A 21711-nucleotide genomic window follows, 5' to 3' on the forward strand; every position below is an offset into this window, starting at 1 on the left:
TCTTGGGAACTGCAGGTCTGACATTGTGGTCAGCAACACAGGAGCGCCACAGGGGACTGTACTTTCTCCGGTCCTGTTCAGCCTATATACATCGGACTTCCAATACAACTCGGAGTCCTGCCATGTGCAAAAGTTCACTGACAACACTGCTATCGTGGGCTGCATCAGGAGTGGGCAGGAGGAGGAGTATAGGAACCTAATCAAGGACTTAGTTAAATGGTGCGACTCAAACCACCTACAACTGAACACCAGCAAAACCAAGGAGCTGGTGGTGGATTTTAGGAGGCCCAGACCCCTCAAAGACCCCGTGATCATCAGAGGTGACTGTGTGCAGATGGTGCAGACCTATAAATATCTGGGAGTGCAGCTGGATGATAAATTAGACTGGACTGCCAATACTGATGCGCTGTGCAAGAAATGACAGAGCCGACTATACTTCCTTAGAAGGCTGCCGTCCTTCAACATCTGCAATAAGATGCTGCAGATGTTCTATCAGACAGTTGTGGCGAGTGCCCCCCTTCTACGCGGTGGTGTGCTGGGGAGGCAGCATTAAGAGGAAAGACGCCTCACGCCTGGACAAACTGGTGAGGAAGGCAGGCTCTATTGTTGGCATGGAGCTGGACAGTTTAACATCTGTGGCAGAGCGACGAGCGCTGAGCAGACTCCTATCAATTATGGAGAATCCACTGCATCCACTAAATAGTATCATCTCCAGACAGAGGAGCAGCTTCAGCGACAGACTGCTGTCACCGTCCTGCTCCACTGACAGATTGAGGAGATCGTTCCTCCCCCAAAACTATGCGACTCTTCAATTCCACCCGGGGGGGGGGGGGGGGGGTATGGGGGGTTAAAAGTTAACATTTAACATTATACAAAGTTATTGTCTGTTTTTCACCTGCTGCATTATTATCAATCTTTAATTTAATATTATTTATTGTATCAGTACGCTGCTGCTGGAGAATGTGAATTTCCCATTGGGATTAATAAAGTATCTATCTATCTATCTATCTATCTATCTATCTATCTATCTATCTATCTATCTATCTATCTATCTATCTATCTATCTATCTATCTATCTATCTATCTATCTATCTATCTATCTATCTATCTACCTACCTACCTAACCGGTCAGTGGTTTGAGAGGGCATGTAGGAGGGGACAGTTTTCCAGGAAAGCCCCAAGCCCAATCCGGTTATTTTTGTGTTGCACCTCATATATATCACAATTGAGAACATTTTGACTTTAAACATTTAAATTGAAGCAAACATTTCCAATATTTGACGCAACTATTCTTGTTTATCGACCTTATGAAGCAAATCATTGCATTTCTTATGAACACCTCGGATTAGGTCTTTTTCGCCTTTTGAACTAAGTCCGGATCTTAAACTTTTTTCAGGTTTACTTTGTGAGACACTGAAAGCAGATTGTGGGTCACAGCCATGCTTGAATGGAGGTTTCTGCAACGTGACGACTGATGGACATACATGTGAATGCCCGAGAGGTTTCACTGGCAAATTCTGCGAAGTGCAAGAGTGTTCAGCATCTTCATGTCACAATAAAGCTACGTGCAACAGTGAAAATAACGTAAGAATTGTTTTCAACATTTAAAGTCATGGCACTTAAAAATAACCTCAGTATTTGAATGTTGCTGCCAGATCTGTTATGTGTAAGTCAGGATTCCTCCCCTTGACTTAAGTTTTAACCCTTTTATGCCATTTTTGCTGATTTATGCTTCTTTAATTAATAACATTTATGTAAATAGTTATCTATTTTTACAGTTTGTCTGTGTATTTTATGTCAGTTTTATTTTATTATTATTATTTTTATTAGTTTCTTTGTGTTCTGCTGTGTTTTTTGTATTTTGTGGGTGGAGCCTTACCTCATTGTTAGGGAACTGCGCCCAGCCAATGAAGGGAGGCCCCAGAAATTCATTCAGATGTGCTCTGGTGAGGCAGTTTTCTAAGGGCTCGTTTATACTTCACGCTCAAAACGCGTATGCGTACACATCATGGCTGCCACGCGTTCCCAGCATTCATTTGACGCGTCTTCTGAGCAGGTCCTCAGAAATGAATGCAAAGCTTGCGCGAGTTGCAGTATAAGCAAAAAGTCGGGGGGCGCAGTGTGCTAAAGGTCGGACATCATGACATCAGAGTCTCTGTTTACTATCTACATGTGACAGAATGCCACTTTATGGATCATACAGGATCGATGTGCGTGCTTCGATGATGGTGAAGCAAAATGCCGACACACAAATGCATTCGTGGTGCTTTTATATTCATGTGTTGCATATTCCCCATCGTAATGACACAATACATTTTAAAAGTCTCACATACCGTCTTCTGTCCCGTCTTTTTTTTCTGGGGCTTCCTCCTGACCTGACAGCAGCAATCACCACACAGAACACATTAAATGTATGATATTCCAACTCTCTGCACATTTAGAATCCTAAGATTTATACTTCATATCACTTTCACGATGAAATGCATTGAAGTATGTATGTTACATTTTACAGATAAATCGTTAATTTCTCTTAAATAATGAATATTGTTAATAATTACACACATGGGGGTGACACGGTGGTGGAGCGGTAGTGCTGCTGTCTCGCAGGGAGTCACGTCGCTGGTGTTCCCTGCCTGCAGTTTCCATATTTTTCTGCTGGGTTTCCACAGTGTGCTCTGGTTTCCTTCTAAAGATATGCAGATTTGGTGACGCCAGTGTGTATGTGAGTGGTTGTATTCACCTTGAGATGAGCTAATGCCCCGTCCAGGGATTGTTTCTGCCTCGTGCCCAATGCTAGCTGGAATGGACACATCCCTGGACTGATGGATTTAATCATTAAACCTCCTTTTCAGAGATATTGCAGTAAGGTGTCATCGGAATTTAATGGCTGCTCCAGACAATTCGCAACACAGCAAAGCTGAACCTATTCTCACCGTGATGATATCTCGCACTGCCATCTGGTGGATTCCTCCAGATTTACGTAAACTCGGAGTCCTGCCACGTGCAACAGTTTGCTGACGACACTGCTATCGTGGGCTGCATCACGAGTGGGCTGGAAGAGGAGTATAGTGACCTAATCAATGACTTTGTTAAATGGTGCGACTCAAACCACCTACAACTGAACACCAGCAAAACCAAGGAGCTGGTGGTGGATTTTAGGAGGCCCAGACCCCTCATAGACCCCGTGATCATCAAAGGTGACTGTGTGCAGATGGTGCAGACCTATAAATATCTCGGAGTGTAGCTGGATGATAAATTAGACTGGACTGCCAATACTGATGCTCTGTGCAAGAAAGGACAGAGCCGACTATACTTCCTTAGAAGGCTGGCGTCCTTCAACATCTGCAATAAGATGCTGCAGATGTTCTATCAGACAGTTCTTGCGAGCGCCCTCTTCTACGCGGTGGTGTGCTGGGGAGGCAGCATTAAGAAGAAAGACGCCTCACGCCTGGACAAACTGGTGAGGAAGGCCGGCTCTATTGTTGGCATGGAGCTGGACAGTTTAACATCTGTGGCAGAGCGAAGGGCGCTCAGCAGGCTCCTGTCAATTATGGAGAATCCACTGCATCCACTAAACAGGATCATCTCCAGACAGAGGAGCAGCTTCAGCGACAGACTGCTGTCACTGTCCCATTCTACTGACAGACTGAGGAGATCGTTCCTCCCCCAAACTATGCGACTCTTCAATTCCACCCAGGGGGGTAAATGTTAACATTTAACATTATACAAAGTTATTGTCTGTTTTTCACCTGCATTATTATCATTCTTTAATTTAATATTATTTATTGTATCAGTATGCTGCTGCTGGAGAATATGAATTTCCCATTGGAATTAATAAAGTATCTATCTATCTATCTATCTATCTATCTATCTATCTATCTATCTATCTATCTATCTATCTATCTATCTATCTATCTATCTATCTAAAATAAAAAGGTTTGAATTCATTAAATTAGCTTTTCTTAATTGCCCAGGACAGGATGACTCATCTGCGGTGGGCTGGCGCCCTGCCCGAGGTTTGTTTCCTGCCTTGCGCCCTGTGTTGGCTGGGATTGGCTCCAGCAGACCCCCGTGACCCTGTAGTTAAGATATAGCGGGTTGGATAATGGATGGATGGATGGAGGATGACTCATCCGATTTCTTTCTCTCAGTTTATTACTCCACTTTCTTTAACGTAAAGTATAACATTCCAATTGTCTATTGCAAAGCAAGCCATAACTTCCTGCTCTTTGTTTACCCTGCCAGAAGTTTGCTGTGCAAAAAAATTAAAAAGCATGCTGTCTCAACTACCGTAATACCTTCTGTAAAGGAGCACTACAAAAAGAGATTATTTTTTTGTGATTGGCCAATTTACCGATCACCGACCAAGGTTTTATTTTTTTTTTTTAATTTAATTTAATTTTTTATTTTTGTGAAAATCGTCTGATTTAGATCAGTGGCAAATTGATGGGAGCATTCCTGTCTTTGTCTTGTCTGTCCACAAGATCTTTTCTCAGAATTCTACAGACTCTTTGAAGTCCTTTTTTCACAAACCGTAATCTGGCCGTTCTGTTTTTGTGGTTTGCATCTTGCACTGTGACCTTTGTGTTTTTGTACATGAAGTCTTCTGCTGATAGTCATCTCTGAGACGTCTACTTCGGCCTCCTAAAGACTGTGTCTGATCTGTCACAGAGGCGTTTGGGGGCTTTTTCTTGACCACACTGAGAATCCTTCTGTCATCAGCAGTGGTGGTCTTCCTTGCCCTACCAGCTCCTTTGCGATTACTGAACTCACCAGTGAATTCTTTCTTCTTCATGATTTCTGTCATCCTAAGGTTTTCTGATGTCTTGAGTAGTTTGATTTCTGTTCAGCCTCATAATGGCTTCTTTGTCTTTCACTGACACAGCTTTTGTCCTCATGTTGAACAGTGGCAACTGCAGACTCCAAAGGATAGAAGCAAGCAGGTGTGTCTTATGAAGTCTTTGTCCCAAAATGGAGGGCACAGTATAAGCTTCTTTCTTAAAGCCTTAGAGAGTTATTTTGATCTCACCCTGGTGATAACACACAATTCAACAGCAAAGAACAAACCACAGTAAATGTCTGAGGTTTCAATAAGACCGGTCGAGACAATGTCCTCTCTAGTTCTGTTCCAATCACTTGAACCTGATTCCACTTTGAGGTATTTCAGTGATAAATGTAGGGGTGGGCTTGCTTTTTCCACTTGTAAAGTTTGCATTTTTAAATTATACGATGAACTTCAAAATTCAAAAGTGTCGTGATGTTTGTTAAATTATGTTCAATTTCTCTTTAGATCTGGTTTAAATGAAGATCAAATCCTGATATGTCCACTGTCACACACGTGCGCATGGGAGGCAGCTAAAGGGCTTGAGTAAGGGCAATTCCGAGTCAGACCGGGTTGCGGCAGAGTGCACTGATTCGTTTTCTCACTTTCCTGCCGACTACGCCAGTGTCACAAACTCCACAAAGAGCCATAGCAAGGTTTGGGCAGCCACCCGTATATTTGGTTACCTGGCTGCAAATTGCAAGTAAATGATAACACTGATGTGCACAAAACCGAGTCCAAGACAGAACTTAGAGAATTAGGAAAAGGTGGTGGCTTTTAAAGGAAAAGAGTCGGGAGGAAGAAGGCGAAACTCGGGAGGAGAGGTGGAAAGGCGGAAGGAGAAGTCCAGAGAGGAGAGACAGGACTGAAGTAAAGGTGTTTGGTGCAAGAGCACTATGTTGTGTGCCGGGCTGAATGAATTAAAACGTGTGTGCTGGAACATTCAGTGTCTGTCTGTCTGTGTCCGGGGCTGGTCTACCACACCACATATGGTAAAAAAGAAAACATATTTAATGGGGTGCACTTACTTTTTCACATGTCTTATAATTTCTGAATGTAATTCTTTCCCAGATGTTATATAATGTTTAAGACCTTTTTATTATTTAAAACTGCAGGTTTTGTTCTTTTATCTGTGCATAAATGTACAGTAATGAAATAAATAAATAAGTCAGTCAATAAAAGGAGTAAATAAAAATTAAAGAGTCAATATAGGTGTGCTCGAGGAGCATAACTCAAAGCACATTAGACATCACAATTTTCTGCAAACATTGCTACTTTCGTGTATAAAACATTTGAGCAGGTACATTACACTGGCACAGTAATAAAAAGTGATGCACTTTGAAGTGTTTTAGGTTTTTTATGAGTTATTGATTTTCAAAATTTATTACATTTTATTTTTGTAATAAATGGTATGAAAGCTGAAAAACTAAATTAAAAGGATCCATAAAATAATTTAATAACCATAATGCACCTTATGTGACCCTCTCTTGGGAGTGTAGTCTTTTACTTCAACTAGGCACTTGCAAGGCACAGAGATTATTAGTTTTTGTACAAGGATCTTCTTGGTTAGCAGAATACTTTAAAAACAAGCTCTCATCTGTGATTTGGAAGCTGTATGGGGACAATCATTTTTTTTTTTTTTTTGATTACCATTTTAATTTAAATTAAAGTGAGCTGTCTGTTATTTGAGATAAACATCTCTGTGGGCTAATATTGTTTACATGGCTGTGAGTAATTGATTTTAACTTTTCCCTTTAGTACCATATTTCATAAAAAGAAAAAAAAAATCCTTCCATCCATTTTCTAAGCATGTGCTTTCTAGTACCAGTTCACAACAGGCAGGACAGGATCAGGGGCAAAGCACGAAGGGGTCACGGATGACATGCCAGCCTGTCAGAAGGCACGTACACTCAACTCGTACACACACAATTGGGGTCATTCAATCTAGGATGTGGAAAGAAATAAAAACAACTTTAGAAATCTCACAATAGCATCAGAAGGACATGCAGTCTCCATGCAGATATTGAGCTATGAAGCAGCATTGCTAGGCATTATACGACAGTGCCCACTATCATAAAAAGTAAAGAGTTTAAAATGCCTTTTGGGTCCAGATAATAAAAAATTCACAGAAATATGCTTAGTAATATACAAAATCTTATACCCTTAATATGTTCATTAAAGTGCACCTATTTTAAAGAGTACAGAAATACATATCCCATATAACTGCTTTAATGTCTGTCTATCTATTATATAGTGCCTTTCAGATCCACTTATCTATTAACTTATTACCATGTTGGTGAATGGGAACTGTCAGGGTAAACCTTTGAAATTTTATTAGTGACAGTGACTACCATTGGCCAGCAAGCTGATCCTGAGCTTGAAATCTAAGTAATCACAATAGACGTCATGTATGTCTCAATGTATTCAGCATTATCGTTTGCAGTGCACCATCTATTGAAATTTTTTTTGTAATGTATGTAGTAATAAAATGTATTGCATTTTTCATTCCAACAGATGGCACATCACAAACATGCTTCTATGAATCCCAAACCAAAATGCATATAGCAGAGAACCTATCTATCTATAGAGAGCTCTATCTATCTATCTATCTATCTATCTATCTATCTATCTATCTATCTATCTATCTATCTATCTATCTATCTATCTATCTATCTATCTATCTATCTATCTGTCTGTCTGCCATATTTTTATATTCCTCTTGTATTTTCTATTATAAATTTCTTTCTAAAACATTTACGGGCCACTCTCATGTCAATACATCTCCAATAAAGATTAATATATATTAATTCACTGTCAATCATACACAAGCAATAGAAAGTTAATTATTAAAATGATTGCTCACTGTTGTGCTGTTATACAAAATTTTAATAATCTGTGTTTTGATCTGATCATTTACAATTTCCATCAGGGACTCGTGTTGTGCTCAGTTCCCGGAGTTCAAATCATCTCGTCTTCATTGATGGCCTGAGTTAATCAGAGTATGTACATCTCGGTTAATAGGTTTAGATCTCAACAGATGCCTCCAAGGGTTTACTGGGAAGAACTGCGAGAACATAATTGACTACTGTAGGCTCCTCAGCATCAGCTGTCTGAATGAAGGATTGTATCTCAATATACTGTAACTGAAGCAATACCAAGCAAGTAATTTAATATGTGGTAAAATGGTGGAATGTCGCGTAATTGTAGATGTTTATACTGCTTAAAAATGGAGAATTAATAGATGCATGTTAGCTTTGGGGGTGCTCCAGGAACCTGAGTTTAAGACATTCAAATCACTTTGTAGGGTCTATGTGTCCTCCTCTTGTCATCCTTATGGTTTTGCACAGGGTACTCCAGTGTACTCCATTCTCCCAATGACATATAGTTTAGGTTATTATGGATTGTAATTTGGAGATTTTACTGACATCATTCATTCTTTAATTCATTCATTTTCTACTACTTATCTGAGACTTTGTCACGGGAGGAAACAATTTTAGCAGTGAGTCCCATATGTCCTTTCCCCCAACCACACTTGCCAAGACTTACTGTGGGATCCCAAGGAGTTCCCAGGCCATCTGGGAGATATAATTCTCTCAGCGAGACCTTGGTCTTCCCCGGGGTCTCCTCCCAGTTGGTCATGTCTGTAAAACCTCCACAGGGAGGTGTCTGTGAGGTATTTCTCTGTTGGCTCCTCTAAATGCAGAAAGCCTACAGTTCTACTCCGAGCCTTTCCCAGATGTCTGTGCTCCCCCCCCCCCCCCCCCCCCCCCCATCTATGACGGAACTTACTGTGTTCATAAGGATTATTTACTGTATGAACGTTTTGCATTCACTTCAGTATTTTTAAACCCCGTGCTTTCTGACTCAGTAATACTAGAAAATCTCAGTGTACAATATACCATTCAACTCGATTTGATATCCAGTTATGGAAGATATCAAGCTTTTTTAGGGGTTCCTCCCTATTTTTGGCCCTCTAGACCCACAAAACCTTTATACCATGTTTGGACCATATTTTCTGCAGGAAATGACACCCATATGGTAAGAAGAAGGAGGCAGTTAGGAGCATGCAGTTATGGTAAAGAGTAAACCAATTAGTGTCTTCAGCAAAAATGATCAAATGAAAAACACAAATAGCACAACTCGATATTCTGAGTTCAGGAGAACTTCATAAATTGCAGACACTTTAAGAACTACAGGATGCCATAAAGTGTTTTTGTACAATTACATTAATGTTATAATGAAAATATACAGTAAATACAGATACAGGTCAAATCCCATTATAGCGAATACTGAAATAACAGACTTTTTGGAATAACGAATAATTTTTGTGGGCTCAGACAAACATTCATACAATATCATGTTTAACGGATTTTGTTTCAAAGAAATCTAAATCAAATGTTTTTTCGACAAAAAATGGCCACCCGAAGATGATAATGCAATGCAAAAAATATTTAATACCACGCCTACACTTTTTGCCGTGTCTTTTTCATGTTAAACCAGAAGAAAGCATCAGTCTGTTGTGAAATTTCACGTCTTGGGAAGTCTCAGCGAGAGTGTATGTGCAACATCTTACACAAAGAAGAATTCTGAGTCAATCCTCCACCGAGCATCCAAGTGGGTAGTCGTGTCGTGTGCGGATACTGTACTATTCTGTATTCATACCTGTATTTCTACTTACCTTTTCAAATAAAATATTTTATGCAGTTTAAGAAGTGCTGTTTTTTCATGCAGGTATTGTCAAGTTTGGGTCACAGAGTTGCACGAGAGAGAGGAAGGGGAGTCCAGGTTTCCAAGGAAGATACATGTACTTTATCACTGTATAGAGAAGACAGGTACAGTCTCAAGACTTCATTCAAAATAGGAGCTGTTAAGAGCTGTGATACGGTGGCAATTGTCCTGCTTTAGTTCCCATCTTCAGATTTGAAGAACACCAGTGGCTTGAAATCACCACTGCGGTAGACCAGGATAATGTGAGGAAGAGCGGGTCAAAGCCTGGTTTTAAATGTTCCAAACATCGCGCAATAAGCACGTTACACGGTAAACCTGATTCTGCAGAGGACAACCAATTACTTTGCCTTTGGTTTTAAAAGCAGTCCTTGTGCTGCTGCTGTTAGAGATTGTGAATCGCTGGCGACCCTGGTCACAACAGTATATATAATGAAATTTACATTTTAATGTAATATTTTTATGGTCCCACGAATTTCATTACAATGGGATTACATCTAAAGTATCCAAATGAATGACTGTTTTTTTAGTACAGTGTGAAGGAATATCAGTGTGCATGTACTTAGTACACACCATATTTGAACAAAAAGCTTACACTATAAAGTAGATCCTGAAACACAACAATACACTCACTGCAAAAAGGGAAAGATACAGGCCCAGATGGCTTCCCTGTGACATTTTATACAAAATGTGTTTTTATAGTCTTTTTTGATGAAAAACATTTACAAATCACTTATTTTTGATTTTTATTAGCATTTTGCATACTATCCCAACTTTTTGGAATTGAAGTTGGCTCTTCAAAGACCCTAGGAGGGTTAGAATATAAATTGATGGGTAAATATTTTCATCTAACCTTGTTAAGTCTAACAGATTTTCAAATTAAAGTCAATCTATTTAATAGTTATTTCAGGGTTGTCAGAAAAGCAGGAGTAAATTTCAAAAGGCCTACATTTAAAGACAGGAACCAGACCTGCACTGGAGGCCAGTCCATCACAAATCCTACTTGGGTCCAAATCCAATCCAGGAAATGCCAATGAACCCAAGACGCAGGGAACTGGACCATTCATCAGATTAACGTCCATAGAGCTGTGAGGAAGCACTGCTGACTGCTCTGCCTCAATTATTGATAACAAGAAGAACAAAGTAATATGGTTGGATTTTATAGTACAGTGGTGCCTCGGTTTGCAAACATAATTCATTTCAGAAACATGCTTGTAATCCAAAGCACTCATATATCAAAGCGAATTTCCCCATAAGAAATAATGGAAACTCAGATGATTTATTCTATAACCCAAAAATATTCATATTAAAATGATTAAAACAAAATATAAAGTAAAAATATGTAAAACAAATTAACCTGCACTTTACCTTTGAAAAGAATCGTGGTAGGTGTGAGGGAGACGAGAGAGAGAAGAGGAGGAGGAGGATGGTTGATGTGTAGGACGACTTTCACTCTAACTAACGGAATCCCTGCTATCTGCTGGCTCACTGGAGTCTTTTTCTTTTTTTGCGACTTTAACAAGAAAACCCATCCAATGACAGTTGCTGTTGCCTGAAGAGTCACTACACTTGGACACAAAATTTTAAAAAATGCTTTACACACTGTAAGGATTCTAAACTAGGGCGACACGGGGAAGAGCGTCCCAAAGCAACCGCAGGCTCCCAACGCTGTAGCAGTTTGCCGTAAAGGTGAATCCGAAAAGATCGCGGGCGCTGCCGTCAATGTGTGATACAAGGAACATTATAAATGCAAGTGCACAGTATTACTTGGCCACTAACCTGGTCATGACCCTGAAAGATTGCTGTGTCTGTGTATAGGAGAGCGGCAGAACCCGCCACAATAAATCACTATGCTGTTCCTGTTTCAAGATGAATAAAGCTGGTTTTGCTAAAGTACTGAGACTCAGCTTCATGTTTTGGGGTGCGAGACAGGGACACACATGTTACAGCACACACACGTGGTCACAATGTTGTAGTAAACATTATACGCTAGTACGGATGGTGACTATATGAGTGAGGCACGCCAACTGAGACCGAGCATGGGAGACGATTACCCACAATCCCACGGCGAGAGAGAGAGAGAAGAACCATCAGCTCAGTTGTGATCACGTGACGCTCAGCCGACTAAGTGCATATGGACTACTCGTATTGTAAGACCTCGCTAGTTTATCAAGTTAAAATTTATTAAAAAATTTTATTTGGAAAAGTTATTTGGAATCTAAGGTTTTACTGTAGTTTGATTTTTTTCTTTTTCTTTTGGTTTGCATGCTTGGACTCTTTGGGAAATGATAAACAAATAAAATGACATCGTCCTACATTGCAAAATGTACTGAGCTTGTACAGTGCATAGTGAATATACTGGATGGCCCATTTTTAGACAGGCACTTAATAATGCATTGAGTCCTTCTTATTTCAAAATAATCACCAGTATGGTCTACAAAATCCCAAAAGATACAGGTAGGAGCATACACACACACATATATATATATATATATATATATATATATATATATATATATATATATATATATATTATATATATATATTTCACTCATGTTTTATCTACTGTGTCTTAGAGATACAGTATGTAGTCAGAGAATGATAATGGCAGAGGTGCTCTACCTTCCAGCTTTGTCTCCAGGGCCCCAATTTGGGTTACGATTCACGGATCGTTCCTTTAATGAAACTTCTTCTGTGGTCCTCAAATCGAACTCACAGAATGTGGCTCTCCAGTACCACTTAATGATATGTTCTTCATAGAAGAAGCACATCCAGACATTGCACTAGCAGGATGTGTGAAATATACCGGCAAACATTTTAAATGCAACATTTCTGCTTAGCTTACCCTGAGATGAAAATTGCACGTTATTTATGAATTTATTCTCCCATTTACATTAACACTTGATTATTCATTATAAGCAACTGTTAATAATCTCTGAACATTTTATTAGTTTTGCTATTAACATTAATACATTGTTAGTTAAACTCTTGAAATGCGTTCTTGTCGTCATGCATTGCATATTTCTGACATTTTAAATTGCAATAATATGTTTATACAAATTAAAGAATGTGTGTATTGCATGACATTCAGGAGTGTTTTTTAACTGTCTTGATTGATTTGAACGTTGGAGCATTTTAGATATTTTATTTACTTCTAACTACAGTGGACCCTTGACTTACGAACTTAATTCGTTCACGAGGGCTGGTTGTAACTCAAGTTGGTTGTAAGACTATTTTTCCCCTATAAGAAATAATGGAAATACCCATAATGTGTTCCGAACCTCCCACGGCAACACTTAACCTTTTCGTAATAAAAAAGAGTTGTATAATGTGCATAATTTACCGAAACACCAATAATTTTTCTAATGTACTAACCAAAAAGTTATAAAAAGTGCCTAGCCTACCAGAAACAACAATTTCATACTGTACTCACCATTTAATTTGACATCTTTAGGTTGCAGGAAGGGAGGAGGAGAATGAAATGGAAGGTGGTTATTGTTTGGAAGGAGCCTCCTTATACAAATCTTTTCTTTGTAAAATTGTCGAGATGGTGGATTTCGACATGCTGTACATATTAGTGAGATCGGTCACACGAACGCCACTCTCATATTTCTGCACAATTTCCTTCTTCGTTTCAATTGCGATCGCTTTCTTTACCTTCATTACCTTCTCTTCCTTCCTTAGTAATTATCGAAATAAATTATATAAATCACTGAACTGACCGAAATTACGTCCACAAACACACGTATCTGGGCTCCGACTGACGCTTACAAACACTTTCGGCTGTTTGTTTACAATCGTACAAGCGGATACACGTGACCGCATTCGGGTCGTAACGCAAGACGTTGGTAGTAATGCAAAACAAAAATTTTGGTCGTAAACCAAGTTGTTTTCAAGTCAGGCCGGTCGTATATCAAGGGTCGACTGTACATGTTTTTGTCAAAAAAATAAAAAATAACAGAGACAATAGAATGCTGTCACAGTCATGTGAAAAAGTAAGAGTGCAGTGGCTTTAAAATGGTTGCCGATGATTTGAAAGAAGACAGACACATCAATATCCGGATTCTGCCGTTTATTCTGCAACAACGTCATCCAACAAAAAGACAAGCAGTAAGTAGCGACAGGCGCTCTCTCAGTCTTCTGCAAAAGCGTCATCCAGCTTTTGCCAGGAGTCTGCTGTACGCTACATGTGTGTCCTATGGGTGTTTCATTAATTAAAGCCCCCCCTGCAACAACAGGCAAACAGGAACTATTATACAAAAGATATACTGATTGGATTCACATTAAACAAAATTCACAATATATAAAACAGAAGCATTTCAGTATTAAAAAAACATAGTTTTGAGAATGTTCACGAAAATAAAACATAAATTAACTCAGCCACAAGAGCACCCCATGGAAACTGTTGACAATACATTAGAACAATCTAGATGAGAACAGGCTATTCGACCCAACAAAGCCTGCCAGTCCTGTCCACTTCATTTTTCTAAAATAAAAAGTCGAGTTTTGAAAGTCCCTAAAGTCCTACTGTCCACTACGCTTATTCCAAGTGTCTGTGGTTCTCTGTGTGAAGAAAAACTTCCTAATGTTTGTGTGAAATTTCCCCTTTACAAGCTTCCAACTGTGTCCCCCTGTTCTTGATGAACTCATTTTAAAGTCACTGTCTCGATCCACTGGACTAATTCCCTTCATCATTTTAAACACTTCAGTCAGGTCTCTTCTTAGTCTTATTTTGCTTAAACCGAGAAGGCTCAAGTCTTTTAATCTTTCCTTATCACTCATCCCCTGTAGCTTAGTTGCTCTTCTCTGGACTTCTTCTTGTGCTGCTATGTCCTTTTTGTAGCCTGCAGACCAAAAATGCACACAGGACTTGTGGTAGATGGCCGGGTCCCATGCTCGGCTGGGATGTCCCTTTGACACTGGATCCGGGGGAGCAGCCATGGGATGCACATTACATCCCCTGGAACACGTGGTGGCAGCCCTCCTAGGTTACATTGGGGACACAGGCGTGGGACTTCAGGGGACTCACCACTGGGAGGAGCTGCACGGCTTAACGAGCCCCATGCAGGCACACCCGGAAGTGCAGCCTGAATTAGGCTAATTATCACCTGAAGCACTTCTGGGTGTGGCTGCAATGGGGCTCGTTAAGCCGTGCAGCTCCTCCCAGTGGTGAGGTGTACCCTAAGAAAAATGACAAATAAAATAAACCTTTCTTTCTTTCTTTCTTTCTTTCTTTCTTTCTTTCTTTCTTTCTTTCTTTCTTTTACACAAATCCTTCAGTTTTTAACCTATTTGAAAAAAATGTGATTTAAAGATGGCAAAAGAAGTATTATGAATGCCAGCATCAAAAAATAAAAAGCATTGGAGCTGAATGATAATGTAGTGATTTGAAAACCATACTTCTTTCGTCAGTTCGTCTGTGTTTAAATCCAAAACTGACATAAATTGAAATTATCTGCCCTCCTATATAAAGCTTTAATGATAAATTGATTGAGATACAAACATTTAGTTTTTTACAGTGCACTTCACATTTGTATTTCTCATTTGTATTTGTCTTTGTCATTAAGCATAAATTTCATCATGCCTTTAAAGCGCCCGATATAATACCCATGCAGTAGCATTATTTCACAGCAGGGGTCTGGCTAAACTACACATTAGTCAAGATTTTTGCGGATATAATGTAGAAAGAACTGTGCTGAAATACTGTTCTCAGTGAATAAAGGATTTCTTTTTTTTTTGATAAAAATGTAATCTATTAGCCAATCCCCCCCGCTGAGCATTTCTGCTCAGTGTCTCATATTCACATTAGGCTTTGGATAGAAAGAAGTTGTGCACAAGCTGTCATAACTATACCACCTCAGTAGCAAGAAGAAGAAATCTGAGCCTCAAATAAGCTTTTGTGCTTCCCTAAAATTAGGGTGCACTTATTCTTTGTCACAAACTCCACAAAGAGCCATAGCAAGGTTTGGGGCAGCCACCCGTATATTATTTTCCTGTCTGCAAACTGCAAATAAATGACATCGCTGATGTGAACAAACTGGAGTCCAAAACAGAACTGAGGGAATAGGGAAAAGGTGGAGGATTTAAAAGGTCAGGGCAGGAAGTGACATCAAAGGGGCCGGGATCAGAAAGGTCCTCCGCCATAGGCTCGAGCCCGGACATGACATCAAGGGGGCTGGAGCCGGCAAGGCCTTCCTCTATGGGTCCGGACCCGGAAGTGACGCCAACAGGGCCAGGTGTGTGACAACTTGTACAGTACCTTCAGAAGGAATTCAGACCCCTTCACTTTCTGCACACTTTATTGTGTTGTGCATTTCATTTCAAACAGATAAATTTGACATATTAGCCCTTAAATCTACATTCAATAACCCATAATGACAAAGTGAATACCATTGCCATTGTCTGATGCTGCTACAGCCATGCTTCAGTGTACTAATGATATTAGGCAGGTGATGAGCAGTGCCTGGTCTTTACCTGACGAGTGCTTGAAGTTCTGCCCAAAAGTTCAGTTTTTATCTAATCAGTCCAGAGAGTCTTTTTCCTTGTGATCTCAGATTCCTTGAAATGCTATTTTGCCAAGCAGAAGTTACCCTCTCTACCGTCAACACTTGATTGAGTACTGCTGAGATTAGAGTGACCATTGGGTTTTTAGTCACCTCCCTGAATAAGGCCTTCTTACCCAGTAATTCAGTTTCACAGGGCAGCCAACTCTAGAAAGAGTCCTAGAGGTTCCAAACTTCTTACATTTCACAGTTTTTAAGACAACTGTACTCCTAGGAACACTCAAAGAAATGGTTTTTACCCTTGCCGTCGTCTGAACCTCAGCACAGTTTGACCACAGAGGTCTTCGGAGAGGGCATTGAACTTCATGGCTTGGTTTTTAATTTTGACATGCAGTATAAAATGTGGAATCTTCTCTACACAGATCTTCTCTATCTATCTATCTATCTATCTATCTATCTATCTATCTATCTATCTATCTATCTATCTATCTATCTATCTATCTATCTATCTATCTATCTATCTATCTATCTATCTATCTATCTATCATATAGTGCCTTTCATATCTATCTATCTATCTATCTATCTATCTATCTATCTATCTATCTATCTATCTATCTATCTATCTATCTATCTATCATATAGTGCCTTTCATATCTATCTATCTATCTATCTATCTATCTATCTATCTATCTATCTATCTATCTATCTATCTATCTATCTATCTATCTATCTATCTATCTATCTATCATATAGTGCCTTTCATATCTATCTATCTATCTATCTATCTATCTATCTATCTATCTATCTATCTATCTATCTATCTATCTATCTATCTATCTATCTATCTATCATATAGTGCCTTTCATATCTATCTATCTATCTATCTATCTATCTATCTATCTATCTATCTATCTATCTATCTATCTATCTATCTATCTATCTATCTATCTATCTATCTATCTATCTATCTATCTATCATATAGTGCCTTTCATATCTATCTATCTATCTATCTATCTATCTATCTATCTATCTATCTATCTATCTATCTATCTATCTATCTATCTATCTATCTATCTATATGAAAATCAGTTATCGTAGACATCAGCACCACAGGATCCCCTCATATTGTCATTGTCATTAGGGGACAGGACAGAGATGAGATGTCCTTCAGAAAACACAGGTTTAGTTAATGGCCTTATTCAGAATGCAGGAAAATCTTGAACTGCTTATCCTTGCCAAATATTTTAAACTTTTAGTATTAAAGCTTTAAAAGTGAGTCTGCTTCATTAAGAAACTTTGATTAATGCATGACAACATCTGCTAAGTTAAATTATCTAACTGAACTTGTTCTTAAGTCAAAACTGCAATGGAAAACAAAATAAATGGATGACATTTTATGATGAGACCTTTGTACAGTAGAAGCTCAATTTTCTGTAAAATGTTTGGGACTGGAGAGGTGATTGATGTGAGAGTTCAAAGGATAATGGAGTGAGAAATAGAACATTAGATAATGCAATTTAGAAACACTTTTAACTCATAAAGTTATAGAGATATAAATATATACAGTATAAATATATATATATATATATATATAGAGAGAGAGAGGTAGGTAGATATGAAAGGCACTATATGAAACATAGAACTTTATTTGTCCCCAGTGGGAAATCTGGCTTTTTACAGAAGTACTTTAAATCAATAAATCAACTAAATACATTTATATTCACACACACACACACACACACACACACACACACACACACACACACACGCACACACATAATGGTCTGAACATACACCAGAATGACTAAACAGAAAGAACATTGGCAGTCCGAGTCCCAGTGAGGCACTAAGCAGGCGTATTTTATTAGGAAGTTTTTCTTCACAGAGAACCACAAAGACATGGAATAAGTGACCAAGTCATGAAGGACTTTAGGGACTTTCAAAACTTGACTTGATGTCATTTTAGAAGAATTAAGTGGACAGGAACGGCGAGCTTTATTGGTCTGAATGACCTGTTCTCGTCCAGATGGAAGAAGTTAGGGGTTTCCTAAAGATAAAAATTGATAAACCGCTTTTCCTCTCTACTCCAAAGAATAGGACCAAACTTGCATCACTCTGAGATGTTCCAGCCATGTTAGGACTGTTCTCTTACTCTGAGATGCTTGACAAATACGGGTCCTGGTCTATTTTTGCCACCCACAATAATCCTCAGCCACTTCACCTGTCTCGTAAGAGACAATGTGGAGAATCCACATAGACTCCTATAAGAACATGCTGTCCAAAATTTTGTAAATAAACAAATTTAAATGGCTTTTCCAAAAAATAGGTTTGAAAACTAAACTAACAATTAGATAGATAGATAGATAGATAGATAGATAGATAGATAGATAGATAGATAGATAGATAGATAGATAGATAGATAGATAGATTCCACATACTCCATCAGCAGAATACTGATAAAGAACAATATTAAATTAAAGATTGATAACAATGCAGGTATACAGACAGTAACTTTGTATAATGTTAGCGTTTACCCCCCCCCCCCCCAGTGGAAGTGAAGAGTCGCATAGTGTGGGGGAGGAACGATCTCCTCAGTCTGTCAGTGGAGCAGGACGGTGACAGCAGTCTGTCGCTGAAGCTGCTCCTCTGTCTGGAGATGATCCTGTTTAGTGGATGCAGTGGATTCTCCATGATTGACAGGAGTCTGCTCAGCGCCCGTCGCTCTGCCACAGATGTCAAACTGTCCAGCTCCATGCCTACAATAGAGCCTGCCTTCCTCACCAGTTTGTCCAGGCGTGAGGCGTCCCTCTTCTTAATGCTTCCTCCCCAGCACACCACCTCGTAGAACAGGGCGCTCGCCACAACCGTCTGATAGAACATCTGCAGCATCTTATTGCAGATGTTGAAGGATGCCAGCCTTCTAAGGAAGTATAGTCAGCTCTGTCCTTTCTTGCACAGAGCATCAGTATTGGCAGTCCAGTCCAGTTTATCATCCAGTTGCACCCCCAGGTATTTATAGGTCTGTACCCTCTGCACACAGTCACCTATGATGATCACGGGGTCCATGAGGGGTCTGGTCCTCCTAAAATCCACAACCAGCTCCTTGGTTTTGCTGGTGTTCAGGTGTAAGTGGTTTGAATCGCACCATTTAACAAAGTCCTTAATGAGGTTCCTATACTCCTCCTCCTGCCCACTCCTGATGCAGTCCACGATAGCAATGTTGTCAGCAAACTTTTGTACGTGGCAGGACTCCGAGTTGTATTGGAAATCTGATGTATATAGGCTGGACAGGACCGGAGAAAGTACAGTCCCCTGCGGCGCTCCTGTGCTGCTGACCACAATATCAGACCTGCAGTTAAATGCAGATTCAAGAATTTCTGATCAGACCCAGAAGTTTATCTGAACTCACAGACTTCAGGCAGTCATTGCAGGTGAGGGATATGCGACAAAGTGCTAAATATGACAATGGCTTTAATAGTCCTGCCATTGCTGAACATTATGGTGCCCTGAAATGACGAGAACACAAAGTGTATCCAGCAGGGGGCGCTAGCTCCCTTATTGGAATAAGTTCTTTTGTAATTGCAGTGTGTTACATAACCCGAAACTATCTTCTTCTATAATACGCTACTGTGGCTGTCCGTTTGTCTGTCCAGGATTTTAAATCACCTGTAGCTCGCAAACCGTATGATCGATTGACCTGAAATTTGGTACACATATACTATGTGACGTCTAATGTCCGCTTTCGGGTGATGATTTTATTACTCTTTTTATTTTATTTCATTGTAGAATCAACTCTCGGCAGCGCACAGCAGGGCGGCCGTGCGGCACATGTGTACGGGCGCCGTTCTCATTCCCTACCATTCCAGGGGTGCCGATAATTTCGGCCAAGACTGTAGTGGGTTGGAAAATGGATGGATGGAACCGGCAACATTCTGATTGCCAGTGCAGATCCCTAGCCTCAGAGCCGCCAGTGTAACACAGGGTCACGGGGGTCTGCTGGAGCCAATCCTAGCCAATGCAGGGCACAAGGCAGGAACCAATCCCGGGCAGGGTGCCAGCCCACCACAAGGCACACACACCCACACACACCAAGCACAATTTAGGATTTCCAATGCAATTAACCTGCATGTCTGTGGACTGTGGGAGGAAACCCACATAGACACGGGGAGAACATGAAAACTCCACACTGGGAGGACCCGGGATGCGAACCCAGGTCTCCTTACCGTGCCGCCCGAAAAGTCGATTTATAAAATATTTTTGTACAGAGGACAGTGACATATTAAACTTACGTTACACATAGAAAAAGTGTGGTATGACCGAAATGGATGTAAATGCCCCCAAATGAATGTCTGCAATGCGCACCTTAGTCACGTCTGAATTGTTTAATCACCGGATACCTTCAGTACTATGTCTCCTTGGAGAATCCTTGGGTACCGCTGGTTTGACTTTGCATTGAGATGAGGCACGCTACCCACATTGTGAGGGAGTGTCAGTCACGGCACTACAGCCATGTTACGTGATTCCTTGTGGGGGATCCGCCTCATTGCTGAGTGTGGTATAGCGGGTCTGCAGCTTAGAAGAAAAGGCCAGTCTTTAAATAAATAATCGCAGCACTCGCAGCTTATAGAGGGGGCGTAGTAGTGTGGCTGAAGTTTATCTGAAATGATTCAGTCTCACAATTTTCCCCAATAAAAAAAGAGGCATGATTGGCAGATGATGTTTGCTTTTTCCATTCCATAAATATTCTAATGTCCTGTTGAATCTCGGCTGTTTATCCTTCGGTGTGGCAGGGAAAAAATGTAATTCTAACCCTGCAGTTGTGTGTGTGTGTGTGTGTCTGATCAATTTACTGCTTGCTGAAAGCTACCAAACCAGTGCATTGCCTTGGGAGGGACTGGGAAAGTAAAGTTTGAATATTTCATGTTGAGATATTTACAAGCTCAAAGAAAATGGGCCAGTATGACTTAAAGTCTGAAGAGTTGAGGCTGAAACTGTCTTGTTTTGTACACCTTGTTCAAATAATGATTTTTTCTGCTTGGCAGTGTGGTGCATGCAGAATCATTTATTGAGCTTGTACTCTGTGTATACAAGGAGGTGCTTGACAGGCACCGTCCTGACCTGTGGTGACTTTCAATTTCATCCGACCTTCCAATATCCTTTAGACAAAGTAGCACAATGTTTTTACAGTTATATAACATTTAAAAAAAAATAAAGCAGGCTACCTGCTGCACTATTTGGCAGGTGGTCAGTTCAAATGGCCTTAGCCATAAGGCCACCTGCTCCCAGAGGGTCATAGCCTGCCCCTGGATTGATCTCTCCAGATCGAATTCCCATTTTTTTTTTTTATTATTCTTGCCCGCTGGACTGGGGATAGCCCATATTTAACTGGGATCTCAGTCCCAATGGAGCGGCTCAACTGTCTCCTCTGAGAGAGCATAATAAGCCCCTTTTCGTTTAATCCCCAGAAAGCAGCCTACGTCTGTGTGTCCCTTTCACACTGTCCACTTGGAAAGTATTGTATTTTGTGGGAGCGGACTCCTTCCTGACCCCCCAAATGCACCCCGATGAAACTCGGCCCCCAGTACTTTCCTACCTGGTTTGTTATAAGTTCGTGTCCCGGTTTCTTCTGCGACTTTATCCTGCCGGCTACGCCACTGTG

The sequence above is a fragment of the Erpetoichthys calabaricus genome, chromosome 15, assembly GCF_900747795.2.
Source record: "Erpetoichthys calabaricus chromosome 15, fErpCal1.3, whole genome shotgun sequence".
Taxonomy (NCBI): Eukaryota; Metazoa; Chordata; class Cladistia; order Polypteriformes; family Polypteridae; genus Erpetoichthys; species Erpetoichthys calabaricus.